Here is a 26,998-nt window from a genome sequence, read left to right as displayed (position 1 = left end):
GGTGCCCAGTTTTCGGAGGAACCGCCAGACTGATTTCCAGAGTGGTTGTACCAATTTGCAACCCCACCAGCAGTGGAGGAGTGTTCCTCTTTCTCCACACCCTCTCCAACACCTGCTGTCTCCTGAATTTTTAATCTTAGCCATTCTGACTGGTGTAAGATGAAATCTTAGGGTTGTTTTGATTTGCATTTCCCTAATGACTAATGAAGTTGAGCATTTTTTAAGATGCTTCTCCGCCATCCGAAGTTCTTCAGGTGAGAATTCTTTGTTTAACTCTGTACCCCATTTTTTAATAGGGTTGTTTGGTTTTCTGGAGTCTAACTTCTTGAGTTCTTTATATATATTGGATATTAGCCCTCTATCTGATGTAGGATTGGTGAAGATCTTTTCCCAATGTGTTGGTTGCCGATTTGTCCTCTTGATGGTGTCCTTTGCCTTACAGAAACTTTGTAATTTTATGAGGTCCCATTTGTCAATTCTTGCTCTTAGAGCATATGCTATTGGTGTTCTGTTCAGAAACTTTCTCCCTGTACCGATATCCTCAAGGGTCTTTCCCAGTTTTTTTTCTATTAGCTTCAGAGTGTCTGGCTTTATGTGGAGGTCCTTGATCCATTTGGATTTGAGCTTAGTACAAGGAGACAAGGATGGATCAATTCGCATTCTTCTGCATGCTGACCTCCAGTTGAACCAGCACCATTTGTTGAAAAGGCTATCTTTTTTCCATTGGATGTTTTCAGCCTCTTTGTCGAGGATCAAGTGGCCATAGGTGTGTGGGTTCATTTCTGGATCTTCAATCCTGTTCCATTGATCCTCCTGCCTGTCACTGTACCAATACCATGCAGTTTTTAACACTATTGCTCTGTAGTATTGCTTGAGGTCAGGGATACTGATTCCCCCAGATTTCCTTTTGTTGCTGAGAATAGTTTTAGCTATCCTGGGTTTTTTGTTGTTCCAGATGAATTTGATAATTGCTCTTTCTAGCTCTGTGAAGAATTGAGTTGGGATTTTGATGGGTATTGCATTGAATCTGTATAGTGCTTTAGGCAAAATGGCCATTTTAACTATATTGATTCTGCCGATCCATGAGCATGGGAGGTTTTCCCATTTTTTGAGGTCTTCTTCCATTTCCTTCTTCAGAGTCTTGAAGTTCTTGTCATACAGATCTTTCACATGTTTGGTAAGAGTCACCCCAAGATACTTTATACTGTTTGTGGCTATTGTGAAGGGGGTCATTTCCCTAATTTCTTTCTCAGCCTGCTTATCCTTTGAGTATAGGAAGGCCACTGATTTGCTTGAGTTGACTTTATAACCTGCCACTTTGCTGAAGTTGTTTATCAGCTGTAGGAGCTCTCTAGTGGAGTTCTTTGGGTCACTTAGGTAGACGATCATGTCGTCTGCAAATAATGATAGTTTGACTTCTTCCTTTCCAATTTGTATCCCTTTGACCTCCTTATGTTGTCGAATTGCCCGAGCTAGTACCTCAAGTACAATATTGAAAAGATAAGGAGAAAGGGGGCAGCCTTGTCTGGTCCCTGATTTCAGTGGGATTGCTTCAAGTTTCTCTCCATTTAGTTTGATGCTGGCTACCGGTTTGCTGTATATTGCTTTTACTATGTTTAGGTATGGGCCTTGAATTCCTGTTCTCTCCAAGACTTTAAGCATGAAGGGATGCTGAATTTTGTCAAATGCTTTTTCAGCATCCAATGAAATGACCATGTGGTTTTGTTCTTTGAGTTTGTTTATGTAGTGGATTGTATTGATGGATTTCCGTATGTTGAACCAACCCTGCATTCCTGGGATAAAGCCTACTTGATCATGGTGGATGATCGTTTTGATGTGTTCTTGGATTCGGTTGGCAAGAATTTTATTGAGTATTTTTGCATCGATGTTCATAAGGGAAATTGGTCTGAAGTTCTCTTTCTTTGTTGGATCTTTGTGTGGCTTTGGTATCAGCGTAATTGTGGCTTCGTAGAAGGAATTGGGTAGTGTTCCTTCTGTTTCTATTTTGTGGAATAGTTTGAAGAGTATTGGTGTTAACTCTTCTTTGAAGGTCTGGTAGAATTCTGCACTGAAGCCATCTGGTCCTGTGCTTTTTTTGGTTGGAAGACTTTCTATGACTCCTTCTATTTCTTTAGGCATTATGGGACTGTTTAGATGGTCTAGTTGGTCCTGATTTAATTTTGGTATTTGGTATCTGTCAAGGAAATTGTCCATTTCCTCCAGATTCTCCAGTTGTGTTGAGTATAGGCTCTTGTAGTAGGATCTGATGATTTTTTGGATTTCCTCAGTTTCCGTTGTTATATCTCCCTTTTCATTTCTAAGTTTGTTAATTTGGATACTTTCTCTGTGCCCTTTGGTCATTCTGGCTAAGGGTTTATCTATCTTGTTGATTTTCTCAAAGAACCAGCTCCTGGTGTTGTTGATTTTTTGTATGGTTCTCTTTGTTTCTACTTGATTGATTTCGGCCCTGAGTTTGATGATTTCCTGCCTTCTACTCCTCCTGGGCGAAATAGCTTCTTTTTGTTCCAGGGCTTTCAGGTGTGTCATTAAGCTGGTAATGTATGCTCTCTCCATTTTCTTTTTGGAGGCACTCAGGGCTATGAGTTTTCCTCTTAGCACTGCTTTCATTGTGTCCCATAGATTTGGGTATGTTGTGTTTTCATTTTCATTGTGTTCTAAAAAGTCTTTAATTTCTTTCTTTATTTCTTCCTTGACCAAGGTATCATTGAGTAGAGTATTGTTCAGTTTCCACGTGTATGTGGGCTTTCTGTTGTTTCTGTTGCTATTGAAGACCACTTTTACTCCATAGTGATCAGATAGGAGGCATGGGATTAGTTCGATCTTCTTATATTTGTTGAGGTCTGTCTTGTGACCAATTATATGGTCGATTTTGGAGAAGGTACCATGAGGTGCTGAGAAAAAGGTATATTCTTTTGTTTTAGGATAGAATGTTCTATATATATCTGTTAAATCTAATTGGTCCAAAGCTTCAATTAGTTTCATTGTGTCCCTGTTTAGTTTCTGTTTTCCTGATCGGTCCATTGAGGAAAGTGCAGTGTTGAAGTCACCCACAATTATTGTGTTAGGTGCAATGTGTGCTTTTAGTTTTAATAAAGTTTCTTTTACAAAAGAGGGTGCCCTTACATTTGGGGCATAGATGTTCAGGATTGTCAGTTCTTCTTTTTGTATTTTTCCTTTGACCAGCAAGAAGTGTCCCTCAGGGTCTCTTTTGATGACTTTGGGTTGAAAGTCAATTTTATCTGATATTAAAATGGCTACTCCAGCTTGTTTCCTGAGACCATTTGCTTGTAAAATTGTCTTCCAGCCTTTTACTCTAAGGTAGTGTTTGTCTTTGACCCTGAGGTGTGTTTCCTGTAAGCAGCAAAATGTAGGGTCCTGTTTACGTATCCATTCAGTTAGTCTGTGTCTTTTTATTGGGGCATTGAGTCCATTGATGTTAAGAGATATTAAGGAATAGTGATTGTTACTTCCTATCATTTTTGACGTTATTTTTTAAATTTGATTGCTTAACTTCTTTTGGGTTTGATGAAAGGTTACTATCTTGCTTTTTCCAGGGTGAAGTTTCCCTCCTTGTATTGGTGTTGTCCTCCTATTATCCTTTTTAGGGCCGGGTTTGTGGATAGATATTGGGTAAACTTGGTTTTGTCATGAAATATCTTAGTTTCTCCATCTATGGTGATTGAGAGTTTTGCTGGATATAGTAGTTTTGGTTGGCATTTGTGTTCTCTTAGAGCCTGCATGAGATCTGCCCAGGACCTTCTAGCCTTCATAGTCTCAGGTGAAAAGTCTGCTGTGATTCTGATAGGTCTTCCTTTATATGTTACTTGGCCTTTTTCTCTTACTGCCTTTAGTATTCTTTCTTTGTTTAGAACATTTGGTGTTTTGATTATTATGTGACGGGAAGTATTTCTGTTCTGGTCCAGTCTGTTTGGAGTTCTGTAGGCTTCTTGTATATTCATGGGCATCTCTCTCTTTAGGTTAGGGAAGTTTTCTTCCATAATTTTATTGAAGATATTTGCTGGCCCTTTAAGTTGTAAATCTTCACTCTCCTCTATGCCTATAATCCTTAGGTTTGGTCTTCTCATTGTGTCCTGGATTTCCTGGATATTTTGGGTTACAAGCTTTTTGCATTTTGCATTTTCTTTAACTGTTGAGTCCATGGTTTCTATGGAATCTTCAGCATCTGAGATTCTTTCTTCTATCTCTTGTATTCTGTTGTTGATATTTGTATCTCTGTCCCCTGATTTCTTCCCAAGGCTTTCTATCTCCAAAGTTGTCTCCCTTTGAGTTTTCTTAGTTGTTTCTACTTCTGATTTTAGATCCTGGATGGTTTTGCTTAGCTCCTTCACTTGCATGTTTGTGTTTTCCTGTAATTCTTTAAGAGATTTTTGTGTTTTCTCTTTCATGAGCTCAGCCTGTTGACCAAAGTTCTCCTGTATTTCTTTAAGAGATTTTTGTGTTTCGTCTTTCATGACCTCAGCCTGTTGAGCAAAGTTCTCCTGTATTTCTTTAAGTGTTTTTTGCATTTCCTCCTTGTTGGCTTTTGTATTCTCCTGGATTTCTTTCAATGATTTTTGTGTTTCCCTTGCAAGGGCTTCTAACTTTTGATCCATTGTCTCCTGAATTTCTTTCTGTATGACCTTCATGTGTTCCTGTACCAGCATCATGACCAGTGATTTTAAATCCAAATCTTGTTTTACTGGTGTGATGGGGTATCCAGGACATGTTGGTAGAGGAGAATTGGGTTCAGATGTTGCCATATTGCCTTGATTTCTGTTAGTGACGTTCCTGCGTTTGCCTTTTGCCATCTAGATCTCACTGGTGTTAGTTTATCTTGTCAGTGCTGGACTCACCAGTGCAAGCTGCCCCTTCCCAGTTGGCCTCTGGTGCACAGCTTACCTCCTGCACTGCTTGTAGACAGTGTGCTGCTGCCCAGGCTGTTCAGATCCCAAAGCAGGCACCCGAAGGCTCCCGCTGGGGCCCGCTGGATTCACTGGAGCACACTGACTTCTCCCAGCTGGCCGCCCGGAAGCCCAGCTAGCCACTTGCAGGACTTGGAGATGTAATGCTGCCGCCCAGACTGATCTGGATCCGGAAGCGGAGAGAGTAGAGCTAAGGGCTTCTGCCTGAGGCCTTGCCCCAGATTGTGTCTGTGGAGCAGATGGAGCCCGTGTGCACTCCCAGGGAGTGCCGACGGTGTATGCTACTGTGACCTCCCCTGTGTTCCGCTCACTCAGCTGGGCAGCCGATCTGCCAACCGGGCTGTCGCACACAAGGTTAGCCTGGCCGCCCAGTCCCTGAGTCCAGGCAAAAGCCTGGGAGGCCAAGGTCCGAGCAAAGTTCCCCTATGGCTTTGACTGTTAATTGGGTCCGCCAGGTGACTAGGATGGCGGGCGTGTGCGCCCGCACTCCCTGAAAGCGCCGGGAGAGTCTGCTTTGCTAACAATCACCTGGGCGGGTTGACTCACAGATGGCCCACCAAGCCGCCCAGTTCTTGGGGTCAGTCCTGTGCCTTTTGGGGCCTGGACCCCCGCTTTGTTAGCCTTAGGCTATGCCTGTTACAGGTCTGCCCGCCTGAGCTCTCTGTCGTCCTGCAGGCAAAATGGCGGCGGCGCGCTCGCAGGCCTGGGCAAAAAACCTCCTGGTTGGGTTGGCACCCCGATGGCCCCCCGACCCGCCCAGGGCCTGGGTGCAGGCCAACGCCCGTCGGGCTCAGACCACCGCGGTGTTGGCCTCGGATTATGTTTGTGTACCTCAGTCTGTCCGATTCCTGGAGTACGGAACCAAGATGGATCCTCCTCTCCTGACTGGTGGGAGGCCGAGTTCTGAAGTGGCCTCCGTGCAGGAAAGGCGCCGCACAACTGCAGCTGCTTGCTGTCCGGCTGGTCAGTGAAGGTCAGTGGTCGTGGGCGCAGGGCCTAACTGGTCCCTGTGACGCCTTGGTTCCACTGCTGATGGCCCTTCAGCTGGAGCAGCCACTGCTGCCGCCGCCGCTGCCGCCGCCGCCGCCGATCTCCCTTGTTTTGCATTTTTATGGCTGCAAGAAAACTCTCAAATGTTTAGGTGCAAATTTCTGAGATCTTTGCTGATGTTAGGAGACAAATAGACATGTGATGTTTCCCTCCTATCTGTGTGGGGACTTGAAGCACAGTAGTTCTGGCCTTGTCCTTACAGTCAGTGTTAAAGTGTTAGGACGCCTATGGCCACCCAAGGTTTGAAAGTATTACATGTAAGCTGGAGAAGCATCTGAGTGGTAACAGCACTGGCTGCTCTTAGGGAGGACAGAGGACTGATTCTCAGCAGCTACGTGGTGAGTCGCAACAGTCTGAAACTCCAGTCCGGGTGATCCAGTGGCCTCTTCTGGCATCTGAGGGCATACACTTTATGCACATGGTACACAGATATACATATAGGGAAAACACCTGTACACAAACCATAACTCAATAAAAACTTAAAAGAAAGCACTAGATGGAAAATTACAAAAGTATCCAACAGAGGCAGCTCAGTGTGTGCAAGAACAAGGACGACTCGGTTCAATCCCCAGAATCCGTATAAGCCAGGTACAGTGATGAGCATTTCTTTTTCATTTTAATATTTTTATTTTCTATATTCTTTCTTTACATTCCAAATGATTTCCCCTTTCCAAGATGCCCCCCTCCCCATATGTCCCATAAACCTTCTTCTCTCCATCCATTCTCCAACCACTTCCCTCCTTTTTCTCTGTCCTTATATTCCCCTCCAACCCTAGATCAATCCTTTCCAGGATCAAGACCCTCTCCATACTTCTTCATGGGAGTCATTTGTTATACGATTTGTGCCTTCGGTATTCAGAGCTTCTGGGCTAATTAATATCCACTTATCAGAGATTGCATTCCACGTGTATTCTTTTGTGATTGGGTTACCTCACTTAGGATGTTATTTTCCAGATCAAACCATTTGCCTAAAAATTTTGTGAATTCATTATTTCTAATTGCTGAGTAGTATTCCACTGTGTAAATACACCACATTTTCTGTATCCACTCCTCCTTTGAGGGACATCTGGGTTCTTTCCAGCTTCTGGCTATTATAAATAAGGCTGCTATGAACATAATGGAACATGTGTCTTTATTGCATGCCGGGGAATCCTTTGGGTATATGCCCAGGAGTGGTATAGCAGGGTCCTCCGGAAGTGTCATGGCCAGTTTTCTGAGGAACCTCCAGACTGATTTCCAAAGTGGTTGTACCATCTTACAGCCCCACCAGCAGTGGAGGAGTGTTCCTCTTTCTCCACATCCTCGCCAACACCTACTGTCTCCTGAGTTTTTGACCTTAGCCATTCTGACTGGTGTAAGGTGAAATCTCAGAGTTGTTTTGATTTGCATTTCCCTAATGACTAATGATGTTGAGCACTTCTTAAGGTGCCTCTCAGCCATCCGAATTTCTTCAGGTGAAAATTCTTTGTTTAGATCTGTACCCCATTAGAGATAGCCTGCCCCACGTTTACCTAGTATTCAGTTCTGAAGGCAATGCTGTGTTTTATGTTGTGGCCCAGTTGGCACCGGAGGCCCAAACAACCTATGCAGCTACCTGACACCATACAGAAGCCTGGGGATGCCTCAGAACCCTGATGGGGCTGGTGTACAGTGTGGCACTGTTTTGTGAAGACCAGAGTACAGTCTGTAATTTTCAGGGAAATTGATCCCGTGTAACCTGTGTAACACATTGTTCACTGTTCTCTTGATGTTATGGAGAGAATTTCCACTGATTAATAGACTGCTTCATGTGGAAGGAGAAAGATGCTTGTTTTAGAGCTTGTAGTATTCATTGAGGAAAATGTGAAGAAAAACATGAACTACTTGAAAAAGTTTGAATTACTTACAAAAAAATCCATGAAGGCTTAGAAGCATCTGGGAAGGAATCAACAGAAGTAGAAAGTTGGATGCAAATGGAGAGACACTGGAGTGAGGGTGTTTTAGGGTTTTACTCCTGTGAACAGACACCGTGACCAAGGCAACTCTCATAAGGACATTTAGTTGGGGCAGCGTTACAGGTTCAGAGGCTCAGTCTGTCATCCAGGAAGGAGCATGGCAGCTTTCAGGCAGGCATGGAGATGAAGGAGCTGAGAGTTCTACTTCTTGGTTCTGAAGGCAAACAGGAGAAGACTGGCATCCAGGGTCTTAAAGCCCACCTCCACAGTGATACACTTCCACCAACAAATCCACACCTACTCCAACAAGGCCACAATTCCTAATAGTGCCATTCCCTAGGCCCAACCATGTTCAAACCACCAAGAGGGGTCCACATTGAAACAGGATGATATATTATTTCTAGAGAAAGAACTAAAAAAATGTCTGAACATTCTGCACAAAACAGATTGATGGCTAGTACTTAGAAAAAAATACGGTCACTAGTAGACAAGCTGAAACTCACAGACTACAAGCAGCTGAAGCCAAAGCACTAGTTCAAGGAAAAGTGACCTAAAGGATCAATGAATATGACTGTGAATGAGAATTAGCAACTTCAAGAAAGCCAGAAAAGGCTTCCATAAGAAGCGGAAGTATGGGAAGACCAGGTGACCAGAATGGATAGAAAACACACTAAGAATGTGCAAAAAAACAAACAATGTGCAAAAAACAATGTGCAAAAAAGCTGTCACAATTTTACAAAGTGACCTCCAATCACTCCATATTTGTTGGCAAGTTAAGAAGACTGGGACACCATGCTTGAAGAAGGTGTGGTGGATGGTGTGCAGTGAACCACAAAAAAAGCCCAGTTTAATGCCAACGGGAACTCAAAAGGAGCAGACTCATGTAACCGAGTGAGGTGCTCCTCTAAAGACACCCTCTCCAAAGGAAAGACGGCCAGTCTCATGTAGGAATCTAAAGTAGCTAGGGCAAAGTGATAACCTTACAGAGCACAGTAAAACCTTACAGAGAGAAGAGGCAGTTTCGCAGCAGAAATGCACAGCGAGGACCAGGGGCTTCACTAGAATAATAAAGTAAAATCTAAAGTGTTTCCACACACAAAACAAAATCCCACAGGCAATTAAGAGAGGAAATTCCCAGATAAGAAGAGAACTTTACAAAGGATATGATCACGAGGCACCAAGCAGCTGAAGTGCTAGAGAGCCCCAGAAGGTGAAGCCACCACCAGCTTAAGGAACTGGAAAGAACCATTGGTTCTTTTCAAGAACAGGTGACATCAAAGAGGAGAGAAACCACACCACTGTTAGTTAGCAGCTTGGGTGCTAAAAATCCTCACTGTTCTAAGAAGAGAAAATGCTCACAATAGACAAAAGTCAGCTGAAAGAGTCTCTAAATTTGAATTTTTAGGGACAAATCCTTAGGCGCTTGATATTCTAAATACAGCGAGAATCAGAGTGATATCTGAACTTGGCTCCCCACCCTTCATGTAGCCCTGCACTGTGGGACAGACTTTCATCTGAAGCTAGAGCTTTTCTTTGTCTAGCTTTGCTCCCGGGAAGGAGAGAAAGGAGAAACAGCGGGTACTCTATACTACCTGATTAGCAGCCAAGGAGACCCCACCTGTGATGGGCTGGCTCACCATCAGACAACACCTGCTGGCCCTGCATCCCCATGACTTCCATGGGAACAAGGCCAGGAGATGATGAACCCTCCCTTAGACCAACTACATCCAACCCTGTTCTACTCTCTAAAACAAAGCACGCTTTATTCTCATTCTTGCAGAAGCTTTACTAGGCTTCCCTTGGATAAAGTCACAGGTCATTGTTTTCAGAAGTAGAATCCAGTCCCAGTGATACCAAAAGAGACCTTGGTAATCATGTGTTCCTGATCTCCCTCTCGCTCTCGCTCTCGCTCTCCCTCTCCCCGTCCCTCTCCCCCTCCCCATCCTCCTTCCTCTCCCTCTTCCTCTCCCCCCTCTCTCCCCCTTTCCCCTCCTCTTCCTCTCCCTCTCCCCATTCCCCTTCTTCTTCTTCCTCTCCCTCTTCCTCTATCCCTCTCCCTCTCCCCCTCTCTCTCCCTCTTCCTATCTCCCCCTCCCCCTCTCTCCCTCTCCCTCTATCGCTCTCCTGCCCCTCTCTCCCTTTCTCCCTCTCCCTGTCTTCCTCCCCCTCTTCCTCTATCCCTCTCCCTCTCTTCCTTTCCCCCTTCTCTCCCTCTTCCTTTCTCCATCTCCCCTCCCCCTCTCCCCTCCCTCTCCCTCCCCTCCCCCTCTGTCTCTTCCCCCCCCCCCTCGCTGAATCAAAGCATGTAGCCCTGGCCTTGTTCCCCCAACTCAGTTCTTCATCCAATCCCTAGTCTATAGTTCCCAGTAGATCCAAGGACCCTTTTGATGACAAGGACTCCTTCTTTTCCTCACCACCTTCAAGGAAATATGTATGAAGCTTCTAGAGGTAGCTTCCCACCAAAGGATGTCACTGGACCATCCCAGTGTGGAATAGATTTTGTCCTCGCTGATAGGGTTCCTCCTGGCCTTCCTCAATTTCTCCTTTCCCACATTTCAAAGTATAAATAACTTCCCTTTAGTATAAATTCCACCTTCAAATGAAACTAAAATGAAGCCTGGCAGTGTTTGATCTCTCTTCAGAATCTCTCTTCAGTCAGTGTTTGACTCCTTTCTCTTGTTCAGTGAGGAAATGCAGTCACAGGTGGTTATACTCTTGGTCATAGTCAGACTAATGGAATTACAATTATTATGATGGTGATTTATAAGTAAACATGATTAAATATGAATTTTATAAGTAGTTAATTTTATTCTAGATGGCATAAACATTGTGTTTAATTATCTAAGGCACTTATATAAACAATAAATGTATGTGTTTTGAATTTCAAAGAATGTATATTTATACCATGAAATGCACTTATTAAGTTGTACACAAATATAAATTAACTCTATACTCATTTAAACTTTAATTGATTTTTTTTCAAAAGAGAAATCTAAAAGTAAAAACAAAACATGATTAAACCTTTCTTTTTTAAATTTATTTACAATCCACCCATCGCCCCCTCTCTTGGTCACCCCTCCCACAGTTCCTCATCCCATTCCTCCTCCCCCATGACTCTGAGAGGATGCTTACACACCACCAGGCTTCCCCATTCCCCGGGGCTTCAAGTCTCTCAGTGATTAGGCGCATCTTCTCCCACTGAGGTCAGATTAGGCAGTCACCTGCTATATATGTGTCTGGGGCCTCTGATCAGCTCATGTATGCTGTCTGGTTGGTGGCTTAGTATCGGAGCTCCCAGGGGTCCAGACTAGTTAAGACTGCTGGATTTCCTATGGGGTCACTCTCCCTTTCACGTCCTTCAATCCTTCTCCTAATTCAACCATAAGGGCCCCTGACTTCAGTCCAATGGTTGGATGTAAGTATCTGTGTCTGTCTAAGTCAGCTTCTGGTTTGGGCCTCTCAGAGGACAGCCATGCTAGGCTCCTGTCTGTCAGCACATTATAGCATCAGTAATAGTGTCAGGCCTTGGTGTCTCCCCATGAGGTGGATCCCCACTTGGGCTGGTCACTGGACTACCTTTCCCTCAGTCTCTTCTCCATTTTTGTTTCTGTAGTTCCTTTTGATAGGAATACTTCTGGGTCAGAAAATTTGACTGTGGGTTGGCCTTGTCTTGAGGCCCTGTGTCTACTGGAGGTGAACTCTTCAAGTATGCTACCTCCACAGTTGGGCATTTCATCTAAAGTCACTACCATAGAGTCCTGGGAATCTCTTACCTTCCAGGTCTCTGGTACTTTCTAAAGCATCTCCCCACCTCCCACCTTCTGAGGCTGCTTATTTTCATTTATTCTGCTGACTCTTTGGGCTTCTCTCCTGTCTTCCTCACCACCATACCTATTCCTGTTCCCCCTTTCCACTTCCCTTCCCCTCTCCCACACAAATCCCTCCCTCTCACTGCCTCCTGAGATTATATTCTTCCTCCTACTAAGTGGGATTGAAGCATTCTCACTGGCCTTTTTGCTTGTTAAAAGTTCTTAAATTCTGTGGGTTGTATCCTAGATATTCTGGACTTTTTGGCTAATGTCCACTTGTTAGTGAGTACATACCTGTATGTTTTTTGGGTCTGGGTTGCATCATTAGTTCCATCCATTTGCCTGTAAAAGTCATGATGCCCTTATTCTTAATTGCTGAGTAGTATTCTGTTGTGTAAATGTAACACCTTTTCTGTATCCATTCTTCCATTGTGGGATATCTGGGTTGTTTCCAGTTTCTCACTATTACAAATAAGGCCTCTGTGAACATTGTGGAGCATGTGTCCCTCTGGTATGGTAGGAAATCTTTTGGGTATATGTCCAAGAGTGGTATAGCTGAGTCTTCAGGTAGGTCTATTTACAATTTTCTGAGGAACCACCAGATTGATTTTCAGAGTGGTTGTACCAGTTTACAATACCACCAGCAATAGAGGAGTGTTCTTTCTCCCCATCCTCAACAACATGTGCTGTCACTTGAGTTTTTGATATTAGCCATTTTGATTGGTGTAAGATGGAATCTCAGGGTCATTTTGATTTGCATTTCCCTGATGACTAAGGACTTTGAATGTTTCTTTAAGTGTTTCTCTGCCATTCAAGATTCCACTATTAAAAATGCTCTCTTTAGCCCTGTACCCCATTTTAAATGGGGTTATTTGGTTCTATGGGGGTTAGCTTCTTGAGTTCTTTATATGTTTTGGATATTAGCCCTCTATCACATGTGGGGTTAGTGAAAATTTTTCCCATTCTGTGGTTGATGATTTGTCCTATTGGCTGGGTCTTTTGCTTTACAGAAGCTTTTCAGTTTCATGAGATACCATTTATCAATTGTTGATCTTAGAGCTGGAGCAATTGGAGTTCTGCTTAGGAAATTTCTCCCTATGCCAATGAGTTTGGGGCTCTTTCCCAGTATCTCTTCGATTTAATTCAGAATATCTGGTTTTATGTTAAGGACCTTGATCCACTTGAACTTGAGCTTTGCTCAAGTTGATAAATATGGATTTTCATTCTCCAACTAAAGACTGCCAGTTAGACCAGCACCATTTATTGAAAATGCTTTCTGTTATCCATTGTGTGTTTCTAGCTCTTTTGTCAAAGATCAAGTGTCCAATCGTGTGTGGGGTTATTTGGGGGGTCTGCAATTCTATTCAATTGATTGACTCAGATGAATTTGAGAATTGCTCTTTCCATGTTTCTGAAGAACTGTGTTGGAAACTTGATGGGAATTGTATTGAATCTGTAGATTGTTTTTGGTCTGATGGCCATTTTTGCTATGATAATCCTGGGCACAGGAGATCTTACTATCTTCTGAGGTCTTCTATTTCTTTTTTCAGGGATTTGAAGTTCTTGTCATACAGATCTTTCACTTGCTTGGTAAGAGTTACACCAAGATATTTTATACTATTTGTGGCTATTGTGAAGGGTGTTGTTTCCCTAATTTCTTTCTCAGCTCATGTATCCTTTGTGTAGAGGAAGGCTACTGATTTGTTTGAGTTAATTTTTTATCCAGCCACTTTGCTGAAGTTGTTTATCAGCTGTAGAAGTTCTCTGGTGGAATTTTTGGGGTTGCTTATATATATACTATCACATCATCTGCAAATAGTGATTTTTGACTCCTTCCTTTCCAATTTGTATCCCTTTGGCCTCCTTTTGTTTTAAAATTACTCTAGCTAGAATTTCAAGCACTATATTGAATAGATATGGAGAAAGTGGGCATCCTTGTCTCTAATTTTAATGGGATTGCTTCAAGTATCTCTCCATTTAATTTGTTATTCGCTGATGATTTGCTGTATCTTGCTTTTACTATGTTTGGGTGAGGCCTTGAATTCCTGATCTCTCCAATATTTTTTTAACATGAAGGGCCATTGAATTTTGTCAAATGCTTTTTCAGCATTTAATGAAATGATCATGTGTTTTTTTTCTTTGAGTTTGTTTATATAGTGGATTACGTTAGTGTATTTTTGTATATTGAACCATCTCTATATCCCTGGATGGAGCCTACTTAATTGTGATGAATGATGGTTTTGATGTTTTCTTGGATTTGGTTTGCTAGAATTTTTTGAGTTTCAATATTCATAATTGAAATTGGTCTGAAGTTCCATTTCTTTGTTAGGTCTTTATGTGATGTAGGTGTCAGAGTAACTGTGCCTTCATACAGTGAGTTAGGTAGTGTTCCTTCTGTTTCTAATGTATGAAACAGCTTGGGGCGTGTTGGTATTAGCTCTTCTCTAAAGGTCTGGCAGAATTCTGCACTAAAGCCATCTGGCCTGGGATTTTTTTGGTTGGGAGATTTTTAATGACTTCTTTGATTTCCTTAGGATAGATGAGACTGTTTAGATGGTTTACCTGCTCTTAATTTAACTTTGGTATGTGGTATCTAAAACACCATCCAGTTCCTCTAGATTTTCCAGTTTTGTTGAGTAAAGGCTTCTGATGATTTTTTTTTTAATTTCCTCAGTTTCTGTTGTTGTGTCTCCCTTTTCATTTCTGATTTTGTTAATTTGAATACTGTTTCTGTGTCCTTTAGTTAGTTTGGTGAAGGGTCTTTTTTGAGTCTCTCAAAGAACCAGCTTTTGGTTTTGTTGATTCTTTCTATTATTTTCTTTGCTTCTAATTGGTTGATTTCTGCCCTGAGATTGATTATTTCCTGACACTCCTCTTGGGTGTGTTTGCTTCTTTTTGTTCAGGTATGCTGAGCAAACAGGGCTTTCAGGTATGCTGTTCAGTTGCTAGTGTAGGATCTCGCCAGTTTCTTTATGAGAGCACTTAGTACTAGCAATTTTCCTCTTACCACTGTTGTCACTGTGTCCCATACGTGTGGATATGCTGTGTATTCTTTTTCATTGAATTCTAGAAAGTGTTTAATTTCTTTCTTTATTTCTTTCCTGACCAAGTTACCATTTGAGTAGAGAGTTGTCGCATTTCCATGGGTATGTGGGATTTCTGTTGCTTTGTTGTTATTGAAGTCTAGCCTCAGTCTGCTGTGATCTGATAGCATACATGGGATTATTTCAATCTTCTTCTGTTGAGGCTTGTTTTACAGCCAATTATATTGTCAGTTTTGGAGAAGGTATCGTGAGGCACTGAGAAGAAGGTATAGTCTTTTGTTTTAGGGTGAACTGTTCTCTCCCTCCCTCTCTCTCCCTCGCTTTCTCTCTCTCTCTCTCTCTCTCTCTCTCTCTCTCTCTCTCTCTCTCTCTAAATATATATGTATATATATATTAAATCCATTTTGTTCATAACTTCTATTAGTTTCACTGTTTCTGTTTCAATGACCTGCCCATTGGTGAGAGTAAGATGCTAAAGTTTCCCACTATTATTGTGCAAGGTTCAATATGTGTTTTGAGGTTTAGTAAAGTTTCTTGAATGAATGTGTGTACCCTTGCATTTGGGGCATAGGTGTTCAGAATTGAGGCTTCATCTTGGTGGATGTTTCCTTTGATGGACATAAGGTGTCCTTCCCCATCTCCTATGATAACTTTTGGTTGAAAGTTTATTTTATTGGATATTAGAATGGCAACTTCACTTGTTTCTTGGGACTATTTGCTTGGAAAACTTTTTTGTAGCCATTCTCTCCTTTTGGGTTTGTTGAGATATGATTAATTTCTTTGGGTTAGTTTTGTTTTGTTTTGATTGTGTATGTGTGTGTGTGTGTGTGTGTGTGTGTGTGTGTGAAGTTTTTTTATGTACTTTCCTCAAGTTGGAGTTTTTTTTCTAGAATACTCTGTAGGACTGGATTAGTAGATATATATTATTTAAATTTGGTTTTGTCATGCAATATTTTGGTTTACCATTTATGATGAATGAGAGTTTTGCTGGGTATAGTAGTCTGGGCTGGTATTTGTGTTCTCTTAGAGTCTGCATGACCTCTGTCCTGGATCTTCTGGTTTTTAGAGTCTCTGTTGAGAAGTCTGAGTAATTCTGCTTTTATATGTTACTTGGCCCTTTCTTTTTACAGTTTTCATATTCTTTCTTTGTTTTGTGCATTTGGTGTTTTGACTATTATATGACAGGAAGATTTTCTTTTCTGGTCCAATCTATTTGGTGCTATTTTGGTTTTTATGTACTATCTCTTTCTTTAGGTTGGGGAAGTTTTGAAGATGTTTTCAGGTCATTGCGCTGGGAATCTTCACTCTCTTCTCTTTCTATTATTTCTTAGGTTTGGTCTTTTCATTGTGTCCTGGATTTCTTGGGTGTTTTGGGTTAGAATTTTTTATGCTTTGTATTTTCTTTGACTATTGTGTCAATATCTTCTATAGTATCTTCTATACCTGAGATTCTCTCTTTTATCTCTTGTATTTTGTTGGTGATGTTTACATCTGTATCTCCTGTATCTAGGTTTTTCATTTCCAAGGTTGCATCTATTTGTGGTTTCTTTATTTTCACTATTTCCAATTTTTAGGTCTTGGACTATTTTGATCAAGTCCTTCTCCCTTTTCATTGTGTTTTCCTGTATTTCTTTGAGTTTTTTTTTTTTTTTGTTGTTGTTGTTGTTGTTGTTTCCTCATGAAGGGCTTTTACCTGTTTACCTGTGTTTTCCTGTACTTCTTTAAGTGAGTTATTTATATCCTCTGTAAAAGTCTCTATTACCAGTCCCCAGTAGAGCAGATAGAGAAAGGACCCAAAGAGCTGAAGAGGTTTGCAGCCCTGCAGGAGGAACAATAACATGCACCAACCAGTACCTCCAGAGCTCCCAGGGACTAAACCACCAACCAAAGAGTACACATGGAGGGACCCATGGCTCCAGCTACATATGTAGCACAAGATGACCATTTCAGACATCAATGAGAGGAGAGGCCATTGGTCCTGTGAAGGCTCGATTGCCCAGAATCAGGGAATGCAAGTCAAGAAATTTGGGGGGCAGGTGGTGAGCAGGAGGATGGAATAGGAGGGTTTAGGAGGGGTAATGCAGAAAGGGGATGTCATTTGAAATTAAATAAAGAAAATATCTAAGAAATAAAAAGAGAATCACTGCCAGAAACCACAAAAATGTCTCTATTATCTTCATGAGATGGGATTTTAGGTCAGGATCATGCTTTTCAGGTTAATTGGGGGTATCCAGAGCTTGCTGTAGTGGGAGATCTGGGTTCTAATTTTGACAAAGTATATTGGCTTCTTCTGTTGCTTATGATCTTGTGCTTGCCTCTTGCCATCTGGTTATGTCTGGAGTTAGCTTGCCTAAGTATCTCTGGAGCTCGCCTCCTCTGGCCATGGGTTGCAGCAGATTTCCTGGGAGACCTATAGCTATTGCCCTAGCTGCAGTTAGTCTCCTGGGAGACCTGCAGATTGTGCAGAGTTGATAGAGATGGGGAAGGCATGGAGATCTGCACCTGAGCAGGTGTAGACTAGTAGAGAAATAGTGTTCTTGCAGAGGGTAGGGGTCTCATGACTGCTGGGCACCTTGGGGAACCCAGCTGCTGTAGTTATTTGGCTGGGTGACCTACCTGTTCCCCTGGTTGTAGCAGATCTCCTAGGAGACCTGCAGACGTGCAGTGTTGAGAGAGTGGGGTAGACATGCAGATCTGCCCTGGTACAGGTATAGACTGGAAGTGAAATGGCATTCTGATTAAACCTTTTATAGGACAAAATATGAAGGAGGTCTTTGCCATTTTTTCATTTCTCATTAACCTTTTATTTTTTAACTTAATTTCACAATAAACAGAAAAGCTGATCCTTAAAAAAAATACCATAGCAGTCGATTTTTAAAATAAGGTTCATGTTTTAAAGCATTACCACTATATCCTGTAATCATATTCTTTATATACAAGAAGTGTGTGCAAAGTGCTTTGAAATTATAAAGTAATTCTGATATATAAGATACAAATGGTTGCCATTAGGAGTTAGTTACACTTGACTACTTGCAATGAATCACAACTGATTACATCTTTGATTTGCATTCTATTTACATAAGAAAAAAGCCATCACTTTATTATACCAACTTCTTTTGTAATTTAAAAGAAAAAAAAACTCCACAGGTCTAAAGTTTTCTATAATAATTCCACTATTTGCTTTTTTTCTTTCTTCTAAAAAGCAGAAGAAAGATTTGAGGTTTTTTTTAATCATAAGCAAAAGCCAGTATACCATTTTAGGTAGATCAACCAAGTCATAATACAAAATTTTAAAATGAAGTTATAGTTTAAAAAAATTGTAAAGTCTAGGACAAGTGAATTATGTTCTTATACTTCCCCTCCCCCCATGAACAACTCTATATTCTTGAGATGGATTCTTTTCCTCTTACTGAAAATATTCAATACCTAATGCTAATGCCCCCAACATCATACAAATCAAGAACAAATTAAAATGTTTTACTCTCTAAAACTGGCCATGGTAGTACATGCCTGTATTCCCACAAACTGAAAAGAAGTAGACACAGGAACATCTGGTATTCAAGGTCATCTTTAGCTAGAGAATTCTCTAGCATAGAGAATTGGAGGCTGGCATGAGTCAAGACTGTCTCAAAAGAAAAAGTAGAAAGGGGTTTTCTATAAAGTTTCTAAATTAAATCTTCAAAGCATAAAATTTATTACTGAGCACAGGTTTGGGAAAATATACAAGGAAGACTGTTTTTCAAATATAGTCTTCTAGGATCTAAATTAATCTTCCTTTTGTTCTAGTGGCTAGAAGAAACTTATAGGCCTTCCTTAATTATGTGGACATAGAGACCTGTAGACTGAAAGTACTTCTGATACCTTATGAAGTATACCGCAAAGGAAAACTGAGGCACTAAGGTTAGGAATCCAGACTGTCATTTGCCACTTGTAGAAAAAAGGATTTTCATTTTCATACTTTTGCTACCTTACTAAAAACAATATAAGTAATTTTTAATTTTATTGCAAAGCACTCTATGAAGTAGACTGTAGATATATCCTCACTTACAAGAAAAATGGTTACAAAGGATTAAGTTTGTATGGCTGAATTAAAGTCTGATTAACCATCTCTAGAGTTGGGATACACATTTAGACCTACATTAGTCCTATTCTTCATCATTTCTATCATCAAGTTAAGTCTATTCAGTGAATCATTTGTAAACAGTAAGCACAGTACAAGGACGATGATTTTCTGAGTTCCCCTGAGCAAGCCAGGGAAATCAAGCCACTAAATAAAGCCCAGTCTTCCGTGTAGACCACAAAGAATGTAGAGGATTCTTCCGTCAGTTTTCTGCTTACGTAGCTGACAGTTCAGTGCCTGATACAAAACCGATTTAACCTCATTTAAAAGCCACTCTTATCTTTGCATTCTTTCTTGTGTTTAATTTAGAAAAGTAAAAAGTATAAATTTTATCTCATAATTGGAGTTATGCATTAGAAATGCAGCTTATAATTCTTATGGGAGAAAATCAAGTGATCGTTACCAAACAATAATTTATAACTTAGTCCTTCAAGCTCAAAAAGAGTAAGTTTATGAATGCTACTTAAAAATCTAGTTGAGATTGATTTTTCAAGTATCAGCAATATTAGTCTTTAAAATGTTACCATTTGTGTAGTGCAAAGAATATTCATGTATATAAACCGAACTCCTGGACAAAAAAGAAATGTAATAATCAAACCTGAGATTTTCTTGTGAATTCCACTTCGTTTCCAACCCATCTCTTAGGTCATCCAAGCCCAGCAGTCTTCTTAAGTAAAAGGCCATTTCTTCAGTTTAGTTTTCTTCTCCTTCTTTGATAATACAAATGCACCAACCACTGAGCAATAAAAAGCCATATAAAAGCAAAAGGTAATGCACCAGGGGACATCTCAAAGGGCCACCAAGATGGTCTCTGTGAGGAGGGCTGATTAGTTGTGTGCAAAGATAATTTCGCCTGTGAAGCGGTTAGTGTTTCCAGTTTATGAAGTCTCTGAAAGACATTCTGCACATCCTCCTGCAGTCTAATGAAAACAAGAGCGATCTGCTCGGTAAGGCTGCCTCTGGACCCTCAGTCTGAGCCCTGCGTTCTCCATCACCTCCACTTCCTACTTGCCAACCATTGGTTCCTTCACTGAAATGTGGCATTCTGTGTCCTACTCTCCCTCTCCTGACCCTGGAGAAGCCCTCGCTCTCTCTGCCTCTCTTCTCCCGGTGCGGGGCTCCACTGCTACTTCTGCCATCTTCCCTTCCTGCGTTACTTCACAGCTTCCCTTGACTGCTACCATCTGCATTTTCCCAATGCTGTCATTTCCAGGAGATTGTTGGGCATCTTCCAAAAACCCAGAACTTTCCAAGTGCTGAGGAGGATCACCACCTAAGTAATACTCTTCTTGCCCAAGGTCCATAGACTCACAGTACACTTCACTATCTGAATCACTTGTCAGCTGATGTATTCCTGAAGCATCTTCACTGGGATCTTCATTTGCATCTTGGTGAACACAGACAACAGTGTTTCCTGTCCGCTGAGAGCTCGGATCTCCAGGCTTGTTGTCCTCATTGCTTCTAGTACTCCAGGAAGAATCGGCATAAATGTCACTCTGTATATCCTGAACAAAGCTACCTTTATAGCCATTGATAACAATGATTTCCAAATTCTCATCTGTTGATTTCTTCATCATTTTCTTGCCATCACTTCCGCTTTGTTCTGCTCCTTTTAACTCTTCTTGGACCTCTCCTTCCTCAGACTCAGCCCCACTGTCACTGCTCTCCGCTTTACCATTAACAGCTATTCTCTATTCTTTATTTCTGGCCCTAGTGCTAATTACCATCTTTGGCATCTGTGGGGTGGGTAAACTGAGGCAGGCAGCTAATGGGGGGATACCGACAAGGGCTGCTGTTAATGGCAGCCAGCAATTTTAGAAATTACTCAGCAGACATTTCTCTGAGGGAACAAAGATTAATTTTCTGGGGCTGGCACTCCCTGTGGCTAGTGAAAACTCTCAACTCTTAACTCCTTGGGGCTGGTGAGAAAGAGAAGTAAAGATAGAAAATACACACACACACACACACACACTGAGTGAAGGAAACAAAAGGAAGACTCCAATAACCTTACATACAAGCACATACATCCATGCACATATGTATATATATATATATATATATATGTATGTATATACATACACATCTATACACACACATATATATAATATATACATATATACATGCATTTGTACATGCATCAACATTTCAAAACATTGTCATACATATACATATATACATACATACATACATATGCATAGTTGATTAGCAGAAGGAACTATGTCCCAAACCCCACACGTTATTTTTCTTCCATATCTCATATGTCTCAGCAAAATCTTTTCAGCAGTAGAAAATTACAATGTGATTACATTCTAGATTTTTTCTAGTGAATGGCTATGAAAAAAACACTATGATTCCCAATATCTTTACAAGAAATAACATGCCAGGAAGTGGTGGAGCACGCCTTTAATACCAGCACTTGGGAGGCAGAGGCAGGTGGATTTCTGAGTTCAAGGTCAGCCCTGGTCTTCAGAGTGTGTTTCAGGACAGTCAAGGCTACACAGAGAAACCCTGTCTCGAAAATAAAACAGAACAAAAAACAAAACAAAACAACTACAAAAAATAAATAACATTACATAGTTTGGGTAAAGAAAGCAAATTATTTTAAGAACCCATGTATATTCATAACTTAAGCAACTTGTTATAGATTAACAAAGTATAAACTAGCTCTCTCAGGAAGCGATTTCTAGTTACGAAGAAAGGAGTAATTATTTTATTATTTATTTTTAAAAGTAATCCTATAAGAATCTTAGAAAAATCAAAACTATAAATTTTTATATAAAAATCAGTCATATCTACTTTAAGTCCTCAGAATGCACATCTCCTTATCAGCGATTCTTATTAAGACTTATCAGGAAGTTAAGGGCAAAAATGGGTATAAGAAATCAACCATCAGTGAGTCACGTGAGCCACTACTGCCATTGCTCTTGTTCCCTGACCATAAAATGTCCCCAGTTTAACTAATAAGAGTGTGTGTGCCTCTCTGAACTTTAAATTCTTCCCTCAGATTTTCTACATGAAAATCAGTAGCAAAAACATCTCAATCTGGCTTCCCTAACAATTTTATTTTTCCAACTATTTTCTAAGGTTAGTGGTCATTGCTGACAATCTACATCTCTAAGTTCTTCTCTAGGGTGGTGACTGAATCACTGATCTGTTCCAGCAGCAAGGCCTGAAAGCGATCAAGCGTTATCATTGTGAGTGGCAGGCATACTGCCCAGTAAGGGGCTGGGAGCCTCGTTAAAGTTTTCATACAATTCTTAGATCAAGAGTCATTTGACAGCAGCAAGCAGAGCAGAACTCCGCAACAGCCTGAAGTCCTCAGGACACATGGTCCTCAGAGTCACACACACATCCATCATGGCAGTGGTAACTCGTGAGCTGAATTCCGTGAGTTCTAAAACCCTCTGTCATTCTTCCTACATGACACTCAGCATCCCAGTAAACACAAACTTTTGCTTCTTGGACATTGTGTTGTCGTAATTCCTTTTCTATCACCATAAAGCACATAAACAAACACCATGACTAATGAAACATAAAAGAAAGTGTTGACAGTAACAGAAGGTGTGTTTATGCCCTATTGTCATGCATCTTAAAAATATATCCTATCTACCACCCTAGCAAAACTGTAGAAGTAATGTAAACATGGATCATATTAAAAGTTAGGTCACTCCTTATCACTGCATGCTTCTTTATATCAGCTGAGAAGTCATAGGAGCAACATATCTCAAAAGGAAGATCCATCCAAACACTCCATACCATCTGCAATTAAAGGAACAAGGCTTCCCTGTTAACAAACCTGATTCCAGGGTTAGGACAGCAATAGGGCAGGTAGTTACACTGGATGAGCCTAGAGGCTACAGGAGAGCCAGAAAATAGGAAGTAGTTTATAAAAGTGGCAAAACTCTTACAATGTCAAACATGTCAAAAACCAAAATGGCCCAAACTGGATTCCTTTTATTTCACCAAGAGTATAAAGAAAGCGGTGTTAGAATGTAATCCAATGTAAAAATAAGCATCTATGGGTCCTCATTGGTATAAATAGATTGCTGTCTGGGGTAGACATGTCCCATGCAGGATTCTAAATGGTTCTTATAAGCATGCCCAGGAGAAGAACCAGCCTCCCTAACATTTAGTTAGAATACAGTTACAGCCTTCTAGAGAAGAGCGAGCAGAAACTCTACCATGAAAACACACAAGATAAATGTTACCTACACCAGATTAAAAAAATGTTAACATCAGCAAACATAATTATGCTGATTATATGTATACTTGATCATATTAAAATGATATCTTACCTATGCGATATTTCTTAAACACTTAACTCCAGTCTAATCATAAGAAAAGCACAAATCAAAAGGACATTCTGCTAAATTCTTCGCCAGGATTACATAAAACTGTTGAAGTCACCCAAACCCTGGAAAATATCAGATTGTGATATTAGCAATCAGAGATCTCAGGGGGCGGAGGTATGATAATCACAAGTTGAAGGCTAACCTAGCATATATAGCAACTTCCAGATCAACTGAACATCCTGTCTCCAAACAGTAACAACAAAAGGAAAGACTGAAATACCATCAGAATTAGAAGATACAAGGACATAAGATGATTGTAATGAGAGAACATAGGGTGAAAACAGGACACTGAGTAAAAAGCCAGTCTACCTGAAAATTTAGAGACTATGGACCTCGCTGGGTGATCAGGTATCTGTACGAGTTCACTAACTGCAATAAATTGATACAGTGATCTAAAGAGATGTGTGGTGTAGAGTGCTTGGGAACACCAAACAGTTTAAACTCTCTGGAATCTGCTCAATAATAAAAAAGTTGTTTTAAATATATAGCAGTCCTGGACTGGAGAAATGGCTCAGTGGTTAATAAAACTGGCATATTTCCCACAAGACTTGGCTTGGATTCTCACCACCAACAGGGCTGCTCATAACTATCTATAACTGTAGTCCCAGGGAATCTGGCATTGTCTTCTGGCCTCCTTAGGCACTAGGCATGCATGAAGTGCACAGACATGCATGTAGGTAAAACTCCCTTACACATAAAAATGACTAAAATAAAAATATAGCACTCTTAAAGCTGAAAGAAAGGTAGGGTGTTCTGTATGAGGTGGGCAGAGACATGGAGCAAATATAATCTACATACATGTGTTTGTATATGAATTTGCCAAAGAAGAACAAAAATGAAAATAAACACTCTCTTAAAACTGATAGAGATCTTAAATATTTTGATTCTCATACTGTTAGGAACTCTTTCTCTGTAAGGATGGTTGTGAGGGGAAAAGGATTTCTCAAATAATTATTTTTATTTTTAAAAGCTTTTAGAAATCTAGTAGAAGCCTAACCATTGTGACCAAAACACTCTGACAGTCTAAGTGTCCTGGAACAAGCTCTATATTATGTAAATGGCTGAGACTGTCAAATGGTAAACAGTAGCAGTAAACATGGAACACATCCTGTTTAGAGGATCTTTCATTGGGGGAACTTTGCAGGTAGGTCGCTCTTTATAGCCAACTTGAACAAGGCTGGTCCCTTTCCCAAAGAACTGTAACAGACTCTCTCATCACAAAATTCAGTTTGTTTAGTGGGCTCAGATTTCCATATGAGTTGAACTGCATATTCTTCCCAAATATTTTCTAGCCCTTTGCCTCAGGGAACATGACTCTTTTGGGAAGTAGGGTAATAGTGTGTGTAGATAGTTAAAGTACAGTCAGAGCATGACAGAGAGGACCCTTGGTTCAGCTTCACAGGAATCCTTACAAGATGATGGTCATATGAAGCTCTGATCCAGAGATAAAGGAGAGTACACTATGGAGACAAAAGTAAGGCTGGAGTGACAGCCCAGCATGCCAGGAGCTCCAGGAACCACAGAAACTGAAAACAAACTGGAAAGAGCTCTCCCTTGGGACTTCCCAGAGAACTGCCCAACTGACATCCTGATCTCAGACTTTTGGCTTTCAGAATTATTAGACAATAAGTTTCTGGTAATGTTTGGCATCCGATGTCTGAAATTTTGTTGTGGTAGCTCTGGAAAACTAAAACAGTACAGACTCTCTTTGGTATCTATAGAGGATTGGTTCCAAAATCCTCTGTGGTTTCCATGAGCCACAGAAGCTCAAGTCTTTCATATAACCTGTATTTTTCTATAACACACACATGCCACTTGAATGCTCTAACTTATTCTAGATTACTTATAATATTGAATACCACGTAAATACTATAGAAATAGTATTACTAAATGTTGTTTACTGAATAATGACCAGTGAAAGGTCTGCACACACTTAGTTCAGACACATTTTCCCCCAAATATTCAGTACACAGTGACTAAGTCTCAAGATGCAAGAACCACAGATGTACAAGTCTGACTGGACTGTGTGTCAAGGGAAATGCATCTATTTTTTTTCTATATTTAAAGTCTGAGAAAGTGTCCACAGCTACTCTATTAGTCCTCTGTAGATCCTAAGCAGACATGGACACTGCATACAACATGAGAACTGCTCCAAGCATATCATATTCCACTGGAAAACAGTCTGCTGTTGTACTTACAGGAAGCTTCCAGATGTTCCCAGTTGTTATTGGAACATGTAGTAAAAAGTTTTGGGTGGTAGGAAACAATCTACTTGATATCACTTTCTTAACACATATGTAATTTGCAGACTATGTAAATAGTATCAAATAGATTTTACTCTGTTAAGTCAGAGTTTCTGCTGTATGCATGTGATTGTTCAGGTGTGCATATACATTTGTATACATGTTTAAATCAGAGGAAGACATTGAGCACAGCTTTCTATCATTCTCTGCCTTATTTCCTTGAGATGGCATCTTTGAATCAGAAGTGTGGCTTTTTGGTTAGGCTGGCCAGTCAGCCAGTGAGTACCCATGGTTTGTCTATTCATTCCCCTCAGTGATGGGGTTAGAGGGTTGACCATCAGCAATAAGCATTTTACTTGGGAACTGGAGATTTGAACTTAGGTCTTAAAGCTTGCACAGTAAATGCTATTACCCTTTCAGCTCCAAACAACTTGTTTTTGATTATTCCGAAACGCCAGTGTTCACTGTCACACAGAAGCAACACCTGGATCCCTGAATGCTTGCCTTGTTTCCCTTTTCATGCTCATGCTCTGAGCTTACACACTGCTAGCAAAGGTGCCTTTTCTACAAGAAGGGTTCTCACACATTCCTCACCTCTAGGATACAAAGATACTTCCCCCGTGACTCCATCAACATTGCACAGTCTCCGTGAACTCTGATTCATCTAGGGGTGACAAATGTGCCTTTCATGCCTCATTCATAGTACGTGTGGTTTATAAAGAAGTCAATATGTAAGGAAAATATCATACATCCAAATGTGCAACTGGTAGGGCCCGTGAGAGGGTTGAATGGGTAAGGGTGTTTGCTGTTAAGCCTGATGATCTGCATTTGGTATTTGGGACCCACATGCTAGAAGAGAACAAAGCTCTGCAATTTGTCCCCTGACCATATTCATCTTATATCACACATATCAGCATACACAAAATAAATTAGTGCAAATCTTGGGGGGAGACTTTATTTTTGTTTTGCAAGAAAAAAGTAAATATACAACTGGCAACAGACCCCAAGGCTTATGTATTTGTTAAATTTATTTTCTTCTTTATTACATGTATGTGTGTGGATACATCTGCTAGTGGATTTTATAAACTGCATTTTCTGGATGGCATGTTTTAGTGAGTGCCAGTGAAGTCTGAATGAAGCCTGTTGTTTAAGTTGTGTTTCATTCCAAGCTAAAACCACGTAAGCAGGTCAATCTCATAAATGAGCTCATGAGGATCTCACCTTCCCTTTCTCTGGCCATTGTTCTGGAGAAAGAATTATAGGGAGGACAAGACAGGTTAGGAGGCTTTTGTCTAATCACAGTCACAGAAGTATGATATCTGGGCCAGTCAGAGTTAGTAGACAATAGAAATGCAAGAATCCAGATCAATATTTGGAGATGTAATATGCAAACTCACTCATAGTCTGATGGAGCAGGGAGGGAAAAGTACAGTTAAGCATACCTTCTTGAGGTAAGCCATTATCTTAGTTTGGGTTTTATTGCTGTGATGACATACTGTGATC

At 40.7% G+C, this 26,998-nt stretch overlaps 1 protein-coding gene and 1 pseudogene across 1 annotated transcript in view; one reads left to right on the top strand and one right to left on the bottom strand.

Moving 5' to 3' along the window:
* The window catches only part of Alkal1 (ALK and LTK ligand 1), a 41,547-nt gene that overhangs the window by 6,710 nt on the left and 7,839 nt on the right, over positions 1-26,998 (top strand). The gene's annotated exons all lie outside the window — the stretch shown is intronic.
* Positions 19,589-26,955, bottom strand: LOC127679712 (acyl-CoA-binding domain-containing protein 5-like; annotated as a pseudogene).

Source organism: Apodemus sylvaticus, chromosome 3 (assembly GCF_947179515.1).
Source record: "Apodemus sylvaticus chromosome 3, mApoSyl1.1, whole genome shotgun sequence".
In the NCBI taxonomy this organism is placed as follows: Eukaryota; Metazoa; Chordata; class Mammalia; order Rodentia; family Muridae; genus Apodemus; species Apodemus sylvaticus.
This window is presented reverse-complemented; position numbering and strand designations above follow the sequence as displayed.